We start from the raw sequence: 14074 nt of genomic DNA on the forward strand, positions 1-14074 counted from the left end.
GTGGGAGCCGCGGGAAGGTCGTGCTTCTACCTCCTCACTGTCTTCTTGATTCTTTTTGCCTCTGATCCCTCTCTCTCTTCCCTATCCTTTGCTCCCACCATTCTATTTCTGCTTCCTGAAATGCCACTGAACTGAATCTCACCCAGCCTTTAAGAGGTTATAGTGTTGTGTCACAGGAAGGCAGGGAACAAGCATTTGTTAAGTGCTAGACACTGGACTAAGAGATGGGATGCAAATACAAGAAAAAAGAAAGATAGCCCCCTGCCCTCGAGGTGCTTTCATTCTAAAGGAAGAAGACAACACATAAAAGAGAGCTGAAAGGGAGGTTGAAGGCCCAAGTATAGGGGCATGGTGGTGAAGTTCATAGAGTTAGAAGCATAGCTGGAATGGGAATGAAGCATGGCTAGCCTGGGCCCATCCCCAAAATGGAAGCCTGAGAATGAACTTACCAATGGGAGAATGGTACTGACATGGTGGAGGGATATTCTAGGGATATTCCAAAGAAGGGAGCTGAGTCATGGTGTCAAAAGAAAAAAAGTCAGAAGCAGTCAGGAGGGCAATGATAGTAGTAGAAACAACACAAGACAAATCATAATAATCAGAAAAATGCAAATAAAAAAACTGTGAGGTTTCATCTTATACCATACAAATTGGCAAAAATGACAAAAATGATAAGTCAATGTTGGAGGGGCTGTGGAAAGATAGGAACATATGCATTGTTGGTAGAGCTGTGAATTGGTATCATAATTTTAGAAAGTAATTTGGAATCATAAATAAAGCAACTAAAATGCCCATAGCATTTGCCTCTTTATTGATCCATTTACCAAAGATTCCATTATTGAACCTATACCCCATGGAAGCTATTGATAAGAAGAATATCCCCATATTCAGCAAAATATTTATTTATAGGAGCAATTTTTATTATAGCAAAGAACTGGAAACAAAGTTGACACTCATCAATTGGAGAATGGTTAAACAAATTGTGGTACATGAATGTAAAGAAAAATTACTGTGCTGTAAGAAATGATAAATGTGATGGATACAAAGAAATATGGAAATATCTACATGAACTGATGCAGAGTGAAGTAAACAGAGCCAAGTAAGCAATATACATGATTACAACCATGAACATGGAAATAACAACCACAAACAAATAAACAAAAAATAGTGAATGTTGCGGAATTATAAAGAACAACCATGACTTGAAAGAACTATGAGAAGATACTTTCAACCCACCCTTTTGTGGGAGAGGTCCACAGGTGTTATACATGACATATTTTTGTATTTTTTCAATGTATTGATCAGTCATAATGATTTCTCCTCTTTTTTCCTTTAAAAATTTTTTTTTCTTTAAAAAATTACTGTTTAGGGGCAGCCAGGTAGCATAGCAAGTAAGAGCACCGGCCCCAGAGTCGGGATGACGTGGGGATCAAGTCTGGGCTCAGGCACTTAGCACCCACCCAGAAACACCTGGCCATGTAACCTTGAGCAAGTTACTTAACCCCAATTGCTTATTGGCAGCCAGGTGGTGCAGTGAGTAAGAGCACCGGCCCCAGTGTTGGGATGACGTGGGGATTGAATCCGGGATCAGATATTTAGCACCACACCCAGAAATAACTGGCCGTGTAACCTTGAGCAAGTTACTTAACCCCAATTGCTTAAAAAAAAATACTGTTTATTCACAGGGAAGGCTCTCAAGAAGGAAGAATATGGGGGGCGGGGGAGACTATGATGATGTGACAAACAAGAGAGGTCAATAAAGACTTATTTAAAAAAAAAAAGAAAAGAAACAACATAGAACTTGGAAGCATATATTTGGTTTCCAATCATGTCTTTGATACTTAGTGGTTTATTGACCCTGGGCAAGTCACTTAACTTCTCTATTCAGTTTCCTCATATGTAAAATAGGAATAATAACATTTGTATTCTCTACTTTACAGATTTATCATGATGATACTATGTAAAACTTGAAGTGCTATGAAAATATAAGTCGTTATTGTTGTTACCCATATGAAAGGATCTTGTAGGTATTAACATAAAGTAAAATATGAATAGATAGAGGTATGTTTGCCTAATGTATTTTTCAGGGTCATAGATGATGTCCCGAGCAGGGTTCAAATAGAAGAGGAATTTTCTATTAATGATGAGAGTCTGCAAATGCTTCTATGTGTAGTATTTACATAAATCAAAAGATAGGAAAGAGAGAGATGGATCAAAGGAAAAAGTTAAATTGAGAAGACAGTGAGGAAATGAGACTAAAGGGAGGATAATCAGAAAGAAGACTGGATATGAAAGTTCATCAGTAAACATGTATTAAACACCTACTATGTGCTAATTTCATGGAGCTCTTATTCACTCATTTGAGTTGTATACAACTCTTCATGACTCAATTTGGGATTTTCTTGGCAAGGATACTAGAGTGGTTTGACATTTCCTTCTTCAGCTCATTTTACAGATGAGGAAACTGAGGCAAACAGAAGTTAAATGACTTACCCAGGGTCACACAGCTAGTAAGTGACTGAGGCCAGATTTGAACTCAGGAGGATAAATCTTCCTGACTCCAGGCCTGGTACTCTATCCACTTCACCACCCAGTTGCTCTAGTAGACTACAAATCCTCTTTAATGAACTACATAGTTACTTGAAAGAGACAATTTTGCTATTCACATGGAAATACAAAGTAGATGAAAAATACATATTGCCCCAAACATAAGAGCTCCTCTATACATAAATATACTGGACCAGTATAACAGTTGGACAATAAGCCAGGGCCAGAATTAAATAGGAGATGAAGCTTGATTTTTTTCCAGGGAGAGGTGGGGGAAATATAATTGGCTGATTGGTTTCCTGGTAGTTTAGGTCCGAAACTAGAATGAAAGGAAGCACTTGTAATTGATCTAACAATGAACAAAAAGAGGTTCCCTTAGCCAAGGGGGAGGAGGTAAGATATTAAGAGCAGGGAAGACTTGTTCATTCACAATAAAGCAATGATCTATGTGAGCACAACTTCCTGGGGTTATTCAGATGTCTAGTCTATAGTGTGAAGCATCAGGGAATGTCTCCAGCACTTCATATACTGGCTTTGTATTCAAGTGACTAGAAGGCTAATGGCCCACACCTTAGTCCCTTGAACCAATAAAATCTCAAAGATAATTTCAATACCTTTTAAAGAGAAAAGTAGTTTAACTTGTAAGGGGGTAGGGATGGAGGTGGTGGGTGGTGGTGGTGGTGGTTTAATATTGCCCTTACTACCGAAGGGCAAGAGACAGACCATTAATTTAATGAGCATAGGAACTTCCTAGGGTTGAATCTCCTTCTTATGCAGAAAAACAGTTGATGTTTCCTAGGGTGCAGAGTGGGATAGGGAGGAGACTGAGAGATTAAATTACTTGCCTAGTTTCATGCAGCTAATATTTGTCTTAAGTTGTACTTGAACACAAGACCTCATGACTCTAAAGCTGGCTCTTTTTGCACCAAACCACAATGCTTTTCATAATTGCATTCAAGAAATGGTACCAAGCTTTCAATGATTTCAAATTGCTAAACATTTTGAAAGTCCATCTTTTTTTAACACTAATATTCCCCCATTGATGCTGTGTGGTTCAGAGTCCCAGAATACCATACTCTCAGAAGAATAAAAGTTACATGTAACAAAAGGTGATAGAAAGATTCACTGGGGGAGAAGTGAGGGGAGTTACAAGATGCAAACAAGGATAATGTGGGGAATAAGTGGCATAAAATACATCATTGAGGACACTTACTACCCCATCCCCTGCCCTCCTCTTATCCCCTAGAGTTAGACTGGTGATGTCTTAAGAGTGAGGCTCTACAGCAACAGAAAACTGCATGAGTCCCCACGAAACATTAAAGGGACGAAGGGAAAACCTCCTAGTCATGGGGTTATTTCTTGATGGAGAATCCAGGGAAAGACATGGACAAAAGTCCTACTTATTATTCAGTTGTTTTCGGTCATGTCCAACTCTTCATGACCCCATTTGGGGTTTTCCTGGGAAAGATACTGGAGTGGTTTTTCATTTCCTTCTCCAGCTCATTTTATAGATGAGGAAACTGAGGCAAGCTGTGTTAAGTGACTTACCCAGAGTCACGCAGTTAGTAAGTGACTGAGACCTGATTTGAACCCAGAAAGATGAGTCTTCCTGACTCCAGGCCTAGCATTCTACCCATACCACCCAGCTTCCCCCCAAATCAAATAAGATTTGCAAATGTGGAGGGATTGGTATCTATACTGGTGGAAGAAGATGCCTGCATTAGTAAGGTTATAGATCCATCAAAGTATATTCAAGGTTCAGTTCAAATCCCATCCTTTCCAGGACGCCTTCCCTGACTGCCCCAGACCACTATAATTTCTTTTTCTTCTGATCTCTGATCTTATTTGCTGTTATCAAAGGTAAGGGACTTAGACAGCTTCATTTGTACCATTGTCTTTCTTTATGTGAGACCCTTGAAGGGAGTGCTGAGTATTATTTTCTCCCTATTACGGGGAGGGCCCACATTGCCAGTGGCTGATTTCTTCTTGGTTTAATGGAATTTGATTTTCTGATCAGTTTCCAAACATCTGAGATCTTTGGCCTTGAAGATTAGGGACAAAGAGGATTATGGGATGATCCACTGCTACACTCCACATTAATAGGCTTGGAAGATTAAATTTTGTTCAATATATATATATCTGTATGTATGTGTGTATTTCGGAATTGGAATCACTCTTGCTGGTTAACTTTACTCAAAATTGTCACTGGGCCCTGTGAGTATCATCAGCAAGGAAGTTGCTCTGGCTCTTAGGACAAAGAGAAAGCATCAAGCCCAGGGCTTCTGACGACCCAGGAGGAACCAACTACTCAAGATTTTGGCCATGGCCCCAGAATGGGAAGGAAAAGGTTGCAAAGGCTACCAGCAAAGGGAGTTTCTCATCCACAGAAAATTCCGGCTTGCTTTCAGAAGCCTGTACTCTTTACCTGCCCAGAAACACATCGGAACAACCTGTTCTTGAACACTTGCTAACTTTGGAGGGTTTAGAGGGACAGTTTGAGAGTCCTTGACCTTTGCTAAAGCTACCTGGGTGTGTGTGTCAATTCATTGGTTATTTTTAATTGCTTATAAGAATAACAACTATTTTCTAGCAAATCACCTTGTATCCCAATTTTAACAGGAATCAGATAATTACTAACAGATTCTAAATTGGATCAATGGATTAGAGGGCAGGTGGGTGACACAGGCAGTTTTGGAATATTCTCAAAAAACAAAGCCCTGGGAGAGTTTTTGATATCCTAAGTATTATCATCCCTTTACATTTGTCTAGTGTTGGGTTCAGGGGCTTCTCTTTCCTGTACCTTCCTAAAATGGATTCAAAACAATAATGCATTTGAGGGTTTGCAGTTTTGATATTGGCTGCACCACAGACTTGGTGTGTGTTGTCTGGAACAAGTCATTTCCTTTCCCTCAGTTTCCCTAACTGAAAATGAGAAAGTTGAACTAGATTTTGAAGATGCTTTCCATTTCTAAGAATTTGTGCCTCTGTGAATCAATCACTTAGCCCTTGTATGGACCTAAAAGACCATTAATGATTTTGAAGGCTTGAAAAGTTTCTTCCTGGCCTAACTGCATTATACATTGTAGATGGATCTGGATGTACCTGAACCATACACTGCAGCCTAGGGTACAAATCTTCTTTTAGAGAAAGGATCCATCCATATGACCCAGAATAAGTCTAATAAGTATGATAGAAGGAAGGAAGGGTGGAAGATTAAGACCATGTCTTGAAAGCCATTGAAGTTTGTCTTTGACACTGAACACTCTACTCTTGATGACTTGAGAAGCATGCTGGCATAGCGGATTTAGTGCCAGACAGGTAAGAAAGACTTTGGGTTCAAATCCTGCTTCTCATACAGACTAGCTATGGAACTCAAATCACTTAAACTTTCTGAGTCTCAATTTCTTCATCTGCAAAAATAAGAACATTGGACTTGATGGTTTCTAAGGTCCCTTCCAATTCTCAATCAATGACCCTAGGACCTTGTGAAGTGCCTGATGTAAGTGAGAGTTATTAACCCAGTTTTACAAAGAAAGTGCTTTGCAATCCTTAAAGTGCTTAGAAATTTCAGAGCCTTCTCTGTAACTAATATTCTTAGAGGGTTGCTTGGGGGCCCTTAGGGGTTAAACATGCTCTGGGTTACACAGCTTGTATGTGTCAGATGAACCCAGGTCTTCCTGACTCCAAAGCCCTATTTACTATGTCAGTCTGCCTTGTGTATGTACATACACACATATGTATATGTACATGCATGCTTAATTCTTTAGTTCTTAGACGTCAGCTCTCTAATATTCTTTCCATCTCACAGGGCTGTCTCCTTATTCCATATTTTGTCCCCTTGGCCTCCTTTAGGACTTTTAATAGGGTCTCCGGACCCTATTCCGCTTAGTCTGTCTCCCGGATCACCTGTCTGCAGAGCCCATAGTCCTGGGTATCCCAGAGAAGATACAGACTTTGGAACAGTCAAGTGTCTCCATCAATCCCTAGATGCAGGGATGAAAGAGCAGAGGGAGGAGACAAGAGGGAGAGGCGGCAGAAGGCCAGGAGAGGGCAGCGTTGAGAAACAGCAGCCCCATACTCTTTTACGGAGGGAGGAGTTGAACAAAGCCCTTTGTAGGGGCGCTGAGCTCTGCTGGGACTGGGAAGGCAGTGTCAGCAATTCGGAACCTCCCAGAATGTGTTCTATGCCTGAAGAATTCATTAGGAAGGGAAGTCTCCCGGCCCGCCTCTGGTGGGATGACTGCGGTCGTTCCATATGGAAAGCATCTCATGAATTGTTCATGTTTCCTCGGTGACAGAAGCACTGTTTCCCTGCTGCAGCATGGTCCAGCCCTGGCATTCCTTCCCACTGGCTCATGCCCAAGATCCGCAGCCCACCCTCCCCTAGAACTCTGGTGGCCAGAGAATCTCACCTCTGCCTTCCTTAATGGTGGTCCCATCCTTTGCAGCAGGGTGAAGGCCTGAGGGGTGGAAGGAATCCCAGGCTAAATGCAGAGATCCTGAGCCGGGCTCCCTGCGAGGGGCTCCCCAGATGGGCTGGTTTAGTATCCCAGGCACGTCCGAAGGCAGGGGAGGGGATGGGTTCCTGCGGAGGGGAGGCCACGTGGGGAAGCCCAGGGAAACTCTGCGGGACTGAGCCTGCCTGAAAAGAGATCCAAAGGAAAGCTGGTTACCAATATTCCTCTGCAAGCAACAAAGGCCAAAGGAGGTGGGAGGAGGACCAAGGGCAGAGGGGGATCCAACCTTCACGGCTTGAGTTCTCCATTGATGATAAATCCCTCTATGCTAGGCAAGGGCCCTCTGATCAGCAAATATTTCAGGAAGAGATTCATAGGATCTTTGGATGCAGGGTAGGTCACACACATAGTAGATCTGGGTTCAAACTTGTAAGGGAAAAAAGAGAATATTTTTCAACACCCTTATAGTTGGTCAGTGATTCACAAAGTATTTAACATACATAATTTAATTTGATCCTTTTGACAGCTTTGTGAGTTAGTTTGGCAGTAAGAGTATGATCTCCATCACTTATTGTTTGTATGATGGACTAATCATTTCATAACTACCCCAAAATGTCTTAAGATCATAGAGTTATAAGGAACCTTATAGGCCCTCTGATCCAACCCTCTCATTTTAATACCAACAATAATAGGTAGCATTTACATAGAACTTTAATATTTGCAAAGCACTTTACAAATCTTATCTATCTTAACCTCCCAACATCCCAGAGAGGTAGGAGCTATTATTATCCCCTGGAATATTTCCTCATCATTTTACTGATGAGGAAATGGAGACAGACAGAAGACAAGTAACTTGCCTTGGGTTACACAGCTAATGTCTAAGCTTAAATTTGAACTCAAGTCTTCCAGGTTCCATGTCCAACCCTCCTATCCTCTGTACCACCTAGAACTTGAACTCAGAGGGGTTGAATGGTTGAAGTTCATACAGGTAAACTGAATGTCATAGGTTGGATTTGAACCCAGGTCCTCTGGTTTCAAAACCAGTATCTTTCCATTGTCAATGAAGCTCTTTCCAAGATCTCTGCTTCCTCTAAATTCCACTACCCTTTTGCCTCCAATTTACACAAAGAAAACAGACTCAGAGAGATAAGGTGACTTTCCCATGGTGACCCAACTGGTGGTGGAGTCAGGCCTCAAAAACATATGTTTTCTGGCTCTTTCTTAATTAGTTCAGGGCTTGCACAACAGTCTACGTAGGAGAATAGAGCTCACATATGGGAAACAATACAAGATAAAGGATAAGAAAGTACTAAATGATATGATTCACTCTAATCTTTTCCCTGCAATACTCACTTCCCCACCCCTTCTTGTTGAAATTCCATTGTTCTTTCCCAGCTCAACTCAGATGCCCCCATTTCCTCCTTTAAATCTACCTTGATACCTTAAAGGTGAAGGGATTCTTCCTGCTTTGGTGCTCTTGGTACATGTAACATTCATGCCTCTCTTACATGCTTACCACATTCTATTTCATATAGGATTATCAGTCTAGAGCTGAAAGTAACTTCAGAAGCCATCTAGTCTAACCCCCTCATTTTAAAGAAGGGGAAACAAACCTGGAGAGTTCAGGTGATTTGCTCAGGGTCACATAGGTAAAAAGTGACAAAGGTGGATTTGAACCCAGGTCTTTTGACCCCAGAGTCAGTGATCTTGCCACTGTACCACACTGACTAGAATATAATATGTCCATGATTCATGTCTTTGATTAGCCATCGAGATCTCTGGAGTCAGAGAATGTGTCTTATTTTTCCTTATGTCTCCTCAGAGGATCTCAAACAATCTCAAACTTTGGTTGAACCTTAGAGCTTCATCCTCTTTCCAGTCTTGGGCTATGTACTCAATGATCAGGGCCTCATAATGCTGCTTATACGTGATGTTGTTACCCACAATGGCCTGAGCTAGGGCTCAGGAAGGGCCTCACTTCAGGGCTCCTCTCATTTCATCCCAGGGCCTCCTCAGGATGGACTTCTCCCTGGAGTCCAAGTGTCCTTTTCTGAGAACTCAAAAGCAGAGAACACCTATTAGTTGCTTTGTAAGAGGAGGTGGGAAAAGCCTTAGATGGAAGATTGAGAGTCTGGGATTTTAGCCTGGTTTCTTTCTACCTTTGCCGCCTTATCACTTTGCCGTCAAATCACTTTTACTTATGAAGAAACTGAGGCCGAAGGATGTTAACAATCCCTTAGACAAGAATAGTGAGAGATACTAAATTGCATAGCTGGAATTTGAACCCAGGTCAAGAGATCAGGCCTAGGGTTCTTTCCACTGTACTATGCTGACCTTGTTGCATGTCTGGCACAATAGCTGTGTGACCTTGAGTGAGTCACCCTCAGTGAGCCTCAGTTTTCTCATCTATAACACATGGGGGTCAAAAATAGGCGGTTTCTGAGATCTCCAGCTCTAACGCTCTGTGATTCTGTGACTGGATATTTTGTGATGCAGCAGGAACCCTGCTGGGGGCAGGGAGGGGGGTGTGCTGTGGAGGGAAGCTGCAGTAGGGAAAGAATCCTGCAATGACATTTCACTTTGCAGCCGATTCTACTGCTGCATTGCAACGCAAATCAGTCGGTCAGAAGAATGGCTGGGCTAAGTCAGGACTGTCCCCCACCCTGCTTTTTTCTTCTGTTCCTTGCTCTTCCAATGGGGTCTGCCTTATCCCCTGCAGGGTCATCTTCCCAGCTCCTTCAGCTGCTTGACAGCAGCTCAAACACTTCTAGAAAGGGGGTTCATAATCATTTTTGTGTGTCCTGGTCCCAGGGAAAGTTGATTTGAACTGGGGATGGGGATGGAAGTGGGCACAATGGACATGAGTGCCAGGTCTAGGGTATAACTGTGACTAGATAAGGAGGCTAGAAATCATGAGCTGTGGACTTCAGAGTGGACAGTCTGGCAAAGCCCACAGATCTCTTCTCAGGATAATGTTTTTAAATCTGTAAAATAAAATGCATAAAATTACAAAGAAAACCAATTCTTACTAGAATTCTCTGTCTCTCTGTCTCTCTTTCTCTCTCTCTTTCTCTGTGTCTGTCTCTCTCTGTGTCTCTGTCTCTGTCTGTTTGTCTGTCTCTCTTAAAAGCAGGGTCATGGTCCCCAGGTTAAGAATCTTTGTTCTTAGAGCATGCAGACCTCTAGCCACCCACACTCAAAGACTGAAAAGGAGCCTTCAACTGTGATTGTCAGGTCAATGAGCACCAGGAATGGCCACCTAAGTGGCTTGGCTAATGGGTCAAAACCACAGGACACCAATTCAAACAAGTAAGATCAGCTTCCCTTTCTCTGTGGTGTACAGGGATATTCCTTTCCCAACTGTATAACAACTCCCTTCCCTTCCATATTTTGGCTATATTAAGATGCTGTCCCACTCTGAAGTCCAGAGCTTGGGAATCCTAGCCTCGTTAACTAGGCAGAGCTATACTCTAGACCTGGCATACACTTCTGTTGTCCCATTTCCCATCCCCGTCCCCAGTTCAAATTGACTCCCTGATGTCTCTGCCTCTCTCTCTGTCTCTCTCTGTCTCTCTCCCTCCCTACCTCCTTCTCTCATACCTTCATTCCTCTTCCTAACTTTTCCTTTTGACTCTACCTTTACATGATTGGCTCTCTTTTCTCCCCTCCCTCTCTTCTTTCTTTCCCTCTTCTCTTTGATTTCATCCTCCCTCTACCCCCTTCTTCTTCAATCCTAGTTTCCCTATCTAAAATGAGGGGGTTGGAAAAATTATGACAAAGGTCCCTTTCTGCTCCCAGACCTACAATCCTGTCTTGGTTTTTCTTTCTCCTTTTCTCCCTACCTCTCTTCTCTCCCTCTTTGCGCCTGTCTCTCTCTGTCTATATCTCTGTATTTCTCAGTCTGTCTCTCCCACCCTTCTGCTCCCTTACTCTCCCTCTTTACTCCCTCTGGAATGTCCTGGCTCTCTGCATTCTTCTGGATTCAGGCGCCTGGCTTAAATGCTTTGACACTTGTCTTACTGTTGGAAACTTCGCCACTTGTTCCCGGGACTGCACGTTGGGAGCGTGTGCAATGCAGCATTTGTCCTCTGGCTAGAGAAACAGGACACCCATTTTTTCTTTTCTTCTTTTTTTTTTTTGCTCAGCACCTGTCGATGCCTCTCACATCTAGTCCTTGCTGAGGGTGGAATCAGTTCTTTGGGGACTTCCTTTGACTTTGCAGACATTTTATTTCAGGGTGAGGTCCTTGTGTAGCCCTTGGGATCAGTGTAAATATAGCTTACAGGATCATATGAACTCAAGCTGACAAGGAACCCTAGAGATGGTCTAGTTCAGGGGTATTTAACCTTGTTTGTGTCATGGACCCATTTGACAATCTGGGAAAGTGTATGGATTTCACAGAATAATGCTTTGCTACCTACATTCATAACTAAAAGAATATTCAATTTCAGTTAGAGATTATTGAAAATAAAGATGTATTTTTCCCCAGTCAAGTCCATAGACCCTCTGAAATCTATCCACTGACCCTCTGAGGGAGTGTGAACCACCAATTAAGAATCCTGGTCAACCCTTAATTTTACAGACAGGGAAACCAAGGCATATAAAAAAGAAGGGACTTGTCCATAAGGACATCAAACCTGGTGAAGGCATAGTAGAGACCCATGAATGTTCACTAGCCTGCTATCCATGAACTGGCTAGAAAAGGGGACAAACAGACAATGTGACCCTGAGGACTATCTTCTCTCTTTTGCTCCATATTTCTTAGGACTTCTCATGTTTCTAACAGACAGTAACTTGGTCAATAGGAAAGAATTTGAGTTTGCTTTGAAAAATGACTGCTCACCAGCCACTCTGCTGACTTCTTGCAGGGACCACATCTTATTAGAATTGGAGGACCTATGTCAAAACACTGACTTTGCCATTTGCTATCTGTGTGACCCTTTTTCCCCTTTTTTGTTTTGTTTTATTTTTTTCCTTTCTCATAGTTTTCCCCATTCATTATAATTCTATGCAACATGACTAATGTGAAAATGCGTTTAGTAGGAATGTATGTGTGGAGTCCATATCAGACTGCAAACTCTCTTGGGGAGGGAGGGGGAGAAAATAAAAAATTTCTGGAAGCGATTGTTGAAAACTAAAAATAAATAACTTAACAAAAAAAGAAGAAAAGTTTTAATGACTGACATAATTACCATGGGACACCAAGGACCACAACTCAAAGTTAAGGACTTCAGGATTGTTTTCTCAGATAGGCAAGCCACCACTCCGGGTCATGGATCAGAGATCCCTTTTGTTTTGTTTTTTTTTAAGCCTATCTGGGACTCAGTTTCTTCATATGTAAAATGAAGGGATTGAACCTGATAGTCTCCAAGTTTCCTTCCAGCAGAAACATCCTACAGCTTTCTCTTCCTCCTACATCATCCTCGTGACCAAGCATAGGGCTGAGCATATTGAAGATATCAACAAAGCCCTACCAGATGACAGAAGGATTGAAAAACTTGGATAGTAGTCACCTATGATAACACCCTTCTCCTGGCACATAAACACCATTCATCCTTTTTAGCTTTATCTCCCATGACTACCATTTCTATAGTCTGGGTCCAGACAAACTAGCTTGCTTGTGGTTCCTCAGACTTGCCTATTTTTCCTCACATTGTCTCTCTACCTCAGGTACCCCTCTCTGTATCTCAGCTTTTTAAAATCCTATTCATTCTTCAAGGACCAGGAGGTCTTTTTTTGTTCCTCCCCAGCTTAAAGTGGTTGACATCTTCCTCCTTCTTCACTGCCTGCCCTCAAATCTCCCTCTCTCATCTCTTAATTTCTATCCCACTTATGATGGCAAAGCTGTTCTGTCTTGTATCATATCTGTTTGTAACAAAAGGCAATGGAATGAAGGAGAAAGCACTGAATTTGGAGTAAGGAAAGAGCTGGATTCAAGTCTTTTCTCTGACACTAGCTGTGTGATTATGAGTAAGTATAAGCCTCAGTCTGCTCATCTGAAAAATGGGGACAAAAATATTTATAGTACATATCTCACATGGTTATGAGGTTCAAGTGAAAAAATGTAATATATGAATGCTAGTTATTACCAAGAAGCCATAGATATGTGTTATTTACATACATGTCTGATTCCTCTTATGATTCCATGAGCTTCCCCAAGGCAGAGAGAACATTTTATCCATCTTTGCACCCTCCCACTGTGCTGAGCACAAGTATTCAATAAATGCTTATTGTATTGACTTGAATAGAAGGGGAGCTTGGCAAGGCTGTGAGATGTCAGGATTCAGTGGATCAGGCCAGGGGTGCACCATACCCCTGTGGATTGAATTAAAAATCCCAATTAGAGTATATGCTAATGTAACCCTCTGCTTGAATACAGTGTGGATGCTTTTGTTTATAGCCTTTAAAAAGCTATACCTTTAATATATTGAATCATAGAAATTCAGAGTTGAAAGGAACCTCCATGGCCATCTAATTCAATGCAAACCTGTACAAGAATCGCCTCTACAGCATTCCTAACAATCACAGAGTGTGTATGGGCTATGGGTACTGACCCATCCCGGGGGGTGGTGGATTCCATTGGACCCTTCATCTTCTTCTCAGGGGAACCTCCTCCCCCTCCCCCCCACCCTCCATCTAGGGATACATAGACCAAATAGTGGTCATTTACCCTTGGCTTGAAGACTTCAGAATAGAGGGATTTTTTTTTTTGCTTGGAGGGAGGAGGGCAGGGCAGTTGGGGTTAAGTGACTTGCCCAAAGTCACATGGCTAGTAAGTGTTAAGTGTCTGAGGTCATATTTGAACTCAGGTCCTCCTGACTCCAGGGCTGGTGCTTTATTCACTCTACCACCTAGCCACCCCAATAGAGGGAACTTATTACCTTCCTGAGGCAAACCATTGTATTTTGGGATAATTGCAATTGTTAGAACTGTTAGGAAGTTTTTCCTTGTAGCAAACTTAAAATAGCCTTTTTACTGATCCTATCCTTGGTTCTTGATCCTGCCCTCTGTGGCCAAACATAACGAATCTAATCCCTCTTTCACAACCCTACAAACACTTGAAGACAGAG

The 14074-nt window shown here is 42.1% G+C and overlaps 1 long non-coding RNA gene across 2 annotated transcripts in view; it reads right to left on the reverse strand.

The window, feature by feature from the left end:
- LOC138149636 (uncharacterized) overlaps positions 1–7175 on the reverse strand; it is an 83565-nt gene extending 76390 nt beyond the window's left edge. For both annotated transcript variants that reach the window (XR_011165375.1, XR_011165374.1), the window contains exon 1: positions 6960–7175. This is a non-coding gene — a long non-coding RNA (uncharacterized lncRNA). The remainder of the gene's footprint in view (positions 1–6959) is intronic.
- Between the last annotated feature and the right edge of the window lie 6899 nt (positions 7176–14074).

This window comes from Petaurus breviceps, unplaced genomic scaffold, assembly GCF_028583685.1.
Source record: "Petaurus breviceps papuanus isolate PSGF00001 unplaced genomic scaffold, PetGlider_PUasm1.0 90847, whole genome shotgun sequence".
Classification (NCBI taxonomy): domain Eukaryota; kingdom Metazoa; phylum Chordata; class Mammalia; order Diprotodontia; family Petauridae; genus Petaurus; species Petaurus breviceps.